We start from the raw sequence: 5,628 nt of genomic DNA, 5'->3' as shown, positions 1-5,628 counted from the left end.
TCTTCTTGAGGCCACTAAAAGGAACCTTGGGGCATTATTTCCCATACCCGAGTTTGTGCTGCCACCTACAGACTAATTTCAGCATTGCATGTTGACGTTAATGCTTACTGGCTCTGTGCCGCAGATGAACCAAAGCGCATGTCCACTCTCCATGAGTACAGTTTAGCACATCAGATCTGTTCTCCGATTGACTGACAATATCTAAGATAATTAGCAATAACTTCAAAGGAGCGTGGATTTGTGTTCTTATATGTTTAAAAAAAAAATCTCCGCAGCTGGGCTTTATTAGGCTAAGTTAATAGAAAGGTAACTTTCACTTTGGCGAAATACCTGAGAGACACGTTAAGAAAGGATAGGATTAGTTGTTGTTCACATTCACAGTCGGTCGTGGTGGGAAAGGCATGGTAGGGACCACGCCCGCCCATAGTGGCAGAAGCCTGAAGCAGCTGCTTGTAATGTGGTGCTGACCCCTGGAAGCAGAGAGTCTGTAATTCTCAGGCTCCACCCACAGACCCCTACGCCCACCAGCTAGGTCTCATGTCCGAAAGGTTCCAGAGCCTCCCAAATCAGCTTCGCCAGCTCCAGACCAAATGTTCAAACATGTGAACCCATAACGGGCATTGCATATCCAAACCTTAACGATCCTCCCTAGCTGCCATAGCTTCACGGGCCACCTCCTCAGAGGAAATGTCTTCAGCTCGACTTAAAGAAGTCCCAGTCTTACCAGTCCCAATGTCATTTAAAAATCCAAATCGAGAGTCTCTTCTGAAACTCAGAGCCCCGTCTTAGCCGTGAGGAACCCTGAAGGCAAAGCTCAAGTCCCGTGCTTCCCTTAGTTGATGGCGCCGTGTAAACATACCCATTTCAAATAGGGAGAACAAGAGGACGGAAAGGAAATAACTAAAGAAAAGCTGCAGGGCGAACACCAGTCCCTCTGCTGTGAGTCCGAGCTGCGGGCTTCATGGAGTGGCATCTGGACAGTGCTGCATCAGTAGCTCCGTGACCTGAAGCGCGCGTGTGTTTACGCTTGGGATGAAAAGCTTTCCTTAGGATGCATTCTGTATTCCCTATCTCTCTACCACCGCCACTTAGGCTCCAGTTTCTAGTGTCAGATCCCAGATGCTGTTGATGGACAGGGAATTACCCACACACCCTTGAAACTCCTCGGCCCTCCCAGGCAGGAACCAACCTGAGCATTTGCCAGGGCCACATTTTGTAAAAACTCTTCCATTTTGGTTGTACTGTGGGACTTCCCTGTAACTATGACAATTTGCTTCCTAAAATAACTCGTTTCTCTACATTCTTGACTGTCCTGCCCTAGGGACCCCAAGTAATGGCCAGCCTCCAGAAATGCTTATCAATAACCTGACATTCTTTTACTAACCCACTGGTTACCCTATAGCCAACAGCGGGGCCAGAAATGCAGGAGATTTCAACTTCCTCCAGCCCCGTCTCTGCCCCATTACTACCTCAGATTGTAAGTCTCTGATCTTAAAGAGACCCCTCTGCAGGCTTTCCCCCAAAATAAAGGCCCACACTACCTTAAGTCACACTTTCCCTTGTCTGTCTTGTCTGTCTTGCTAACCTTTCACTTAATTACAACCTCATATCCTCTTGCACTATTTAAGGCAGCTGGTAGAGAGATGAGAGGCAGAAAGAAAGAGAAGCTTGGCCTGACCTTAGGCGAGGGGGCAAAATGCTTACAGAAGATGGGATGTGGCACCTTATGATGCTGTAACCGACTTCCGTAGTTCGCAAAGGAAGATGAGATAGTTTCAGCAGGAAACTTTGCTAATCACTGAGCTCTGAACACCTCTCTCTTGGAGCCACCCCAAGAAAAAGGCCACTCCTTCAGGCCCTGGGGCTACTGATGCAGCACTATTGAGAGCTATGCTCTGCAGCATCCTTAAGGTATACTTACCTTGACGTAAGGCCTCACCTCCAGTCAAGGGCCCTTTCCTTTTAAAAGCTTCCAAAAGTGAGGGGTTTCCTTGGTTCTGTGGGTTGCTGATGGATCTTTGTCCCAACATCACCTGCCAGAAGTGGTCAGTGTTGTAAAAGGGTGTTTCATTTGGAATTGGCCTGGATCTTTGGTATAAACTCCAGGACCCCTGTATTAGTCAGGGTTCTCTAGAGTCACAGAACTCATGGTAGTCTCTGTGTAGTAAAGGAATTTATTGATGACTTACAGTCTATAGTCCAACTCCCAACAATCAACTCCCAACAATGGTCAGCAGCAGCTGTGAATGGAAGTCCAAGGATCTAGCAGTTGCTCAGTCCCACAAGGCAAGCAGGCGAAGCAGAGAGCCTTCCATCTTCCAATGTCCTTATATAGGTCTCCAGCAAAAGGTGTGGCCCAGATTAAAGGTGTGTGCCACCACACCTTTCAGGTGAGTCTTCCAATTCTGGATTGTAGTTCATTCCAGATATAGTCAAGCTGACAACCAGGAATAGCCACTACAACCCCATTACTTCTGCATCTGCATTCTGTATTCCAAACAAATCAAAACAAAAAGGCTAGGATTTGTATATGAGAGAAAAAATACAACATTTTTCTCTCTGAGTCTGCATCACTTTGTTTAATACTCTCCAGCCTCATTCATTTTCCTGACACTTTCATTTTTCTTTATATATGAATAATACTCCATTGTGTAATAAACATTTTCATTATCCGTTGATCAGTTGATGGACATTGAGGCTAATTCTACCTCCCGGATAATATAAATAATGCAGCAATAAATGTAGATGTGCAAGCATCTCTGTGGTGGAATATAGAGTTCTCTGGAGATATAGCCAGGATAGTATAGCCATATCATTTCAAGAACACCTCTTGCCAGACCCTGAGATGCTCTTACTTGTTGAGTCTCAGAATCACACAATCTTCTAAGCCTTGAAGTTCAGCACATCAATTCTGCTCCCCCCTCCTGAGTGGCAGAAGGCCCGAGCTGAGCCTCACAGTAGACACTAAAGGATTAAAATACTGCTTTCTTGTGGAAATGACGAGGAGAATCCCAGTAGACACCAGCATCCACTTCGTGTCCCCTGTCAGTCAGGCAGCTTGCCAGTGACCACAATTACTCCCCACAACAGTGAGATAATTGCTTCCACGGTCTAATTGACAAAGAAATCTCAGATAAGTCAAATAGCTTTTCCAGGAAAATAAAACAAGTAGTAAGTAGTTCATTTGGAGCTTAAGCCTAACTCACGTGGTTCAAAGTCGACCAGACTTTACAATATGAAGTGCTTAATGTAAGTACACAGAGAAATATCATTCCTACAGTGGGTCAACTTAAAGAAGCTTGTTTTCTTTTTCTTTTTTCCACTTAATTTAAATCACACAAAGTAAGATGCCTTAATTTGATCAAACCATAAATCACTGTAGGGGTTTGCAATGCTGATTTCTCTTTCTGATTCATCCTCTCTTTTCCCTTCCCACATTCATCACAATAACTCCTCTTTATCAAGGTAATATATATATATACATATACATATATATTTCAAATATTACATGTTATAGTCTATGGTGTCTACATGGCTATGTGCAGGCACATGCAAACATGCTTATTTGGGGAAGGAAAGTCACAGATGACTTCTATCTTTGTTTATGCTCCTAGGCAACTGTCAAAGCTATTTGATTATCATCTCCTGGCCACTCAGGACCTATAGAGTCATCTAGAACAGTCCAGAGCTCTTTTGCTGAGGGAGAAATGGAGATAAATCTGGTGGAGGAAGTAGTGGGGTGGAGAACAAAGCGCCACAGGCTCCTGGGACTCCTTGAAGAGTCCTGATCCACTGGACACAGTGTGTGATCTGACTTGGCTCAACAACGCAAAGGACGCGAGACCAGGGGGATGGCTCCTCTGCCTTCATGGAAATCTCCATGGGGGACTGGACCCTCTGATACAGGCTGGTGGACAAGGGAGTCCAATTTGGCTAAAGAACCCAGGTTATACCCTGATTTGCCTTTGAATATATAAACATGCCCTAATTAGCTAAATATATAAAAACGTGTAAAATAAACAATAAAATTAGATCTACACTCCCATGCTGGTCTCAGGAGTCTGAAACAGGGGCATCTCTGTCTTCACTTTTCTCCAAATTCCTGGTCCCTATTCCCACATTTCGCTTCAGATTCTATCTCATTTGGTACGTGATTAAAGATGTTCCTGGTCAACAACTTAGTGACAGCTCCAGGCAGGTGAAGACCCCCTTTGCTTTGTTCCCCAAGAGAGCAATGAAGGCATTTCCTTGTTTCTAAATGTCATTTGTGGCTTCCATTAAACCCATTTTTTTTTTTGAAAAGTTAAAAATTCCTTAATTTTTTATTCCTGGTACCACTACCACAATTTACAGGGCAATATACCTGATGTAATGAAAAGAAAAAGAAAAAGACAGAGCTACAACAGATAAAGGACCTCAGGAATGTACATCTAATTGACACTACATTGCATTAATCAATAGCTGTACTTTTTGCAAACTGTGGCTATGACGGTCCTGAACAAGAAGGGTTCCTGTTTAAGCTGCAGTAACTTTTCTGACTATGGGTCATTGTTCCTTCTGTGGCAGATTTTTACAGTTCCTCTAATGCATTTGGGACGACTGTCTCAAAGTAACCTGCAGCTTTCCTGACAACTCCTCACTCTCTCTCCTGCTAAGAACTGTAGCCGTTTCTGTTTTATTTTAAAACCTTCTGCTACCATATCCACCATTTCCACCTCCAGATCCATAGCCACCACCATAGGGACTGCCTGAGCTTCTTCCACCAAAACTGCCCCCCTTCATGGGTCCATAATTTGATTGTTGTTGTCCACTGTAATTTCCAAAGTCATTATAGTTCCCACCACCACCATAGTATCCACCAAAATTTCCTCCTTCATTGTAACCATCATATCCTCCTCCACCACCACCATATCCACCACCTTGGTTTCCATATCCAGGTCCACCTCCATAACCTCCTCTACTACTATAACCAGGACCACCACCATAGTTGCCACCATCACCTCCAAATCCATTATATCCACCATCACCACCTCCATAACTATCTCTGCTGCTACCACCTCCACCACCGTAGCCTCCTCTTCCACCAAAGTTTCCTCCACGACCGAAGTTTCCTCCACCACCTCCAAAGTTTCCCCCATGGCCCATAAAGTTGCCAGCTCCACCTCCACGACCTCTCTGTGATCCAGCAGACTGCATCTCTTATTTAGAAAGGGCCCTTTTCACTTCACAATTATGCCCACTAATAGTGTGGTATTTCTGAACAACAATTTTATCAACTGTGTCATGATCATCAAAAGTTACAAAAGCAAATTCTCTCTTTTTCCCACTCTGCCTGTCTTCCATAACTTCTATGGTTTCAATCTTGCCATGCTTTTCAAAGTAGTCTCTCAGATTATATTCTTCCGTATCCTCTTTGAGGCCACCAACAAAAATTTTCTTCACCGTTAAATGGCCACCAGGCTTTACAGAATCCTCTCTAGAGACAGCCCTCTTTGGTTCCACCACACGCCCATCAACCTTGTGTGGCTGAGCACACATCGCAGCATCCACCTCTTCAACACAAGAGTAGGTCACAAAACCAAAGCCTCTGGAAGGTTTTGTTTGGGGATCTCTCATCACCACACAGTC

The 5,628-nt window shown here is 44.3% G+C and overlaps 1 pseudogene; it reads right to left on the bottom strand.

The window, feature by feature from the left end:
* Positions 1-4,286: 4,286 nt before the first annotated feature.
* Positions 4,287-5,628, bottom strand: LOC116071341 (annotated as a pseudogene).

Source organism: Mastomys coucha, unplaced genomic scaffold (genome assembly GCF_008632895.1).
Source record: "Mastomys coucha isolate ucsf_1 unplaced genomic scaffold, UCSF_Mcou_1 pScaffold22, whole genome shotgun sequence".
Lineage (NCBI taxonomy): Eukaryota > Metazoa > Chordata > Mammalia > Rodentia > Muridae > Mastomys > Mastomys coucha.
This window is presented reverse-complemented; position numbering and strand designations above follow the sequence as displayed.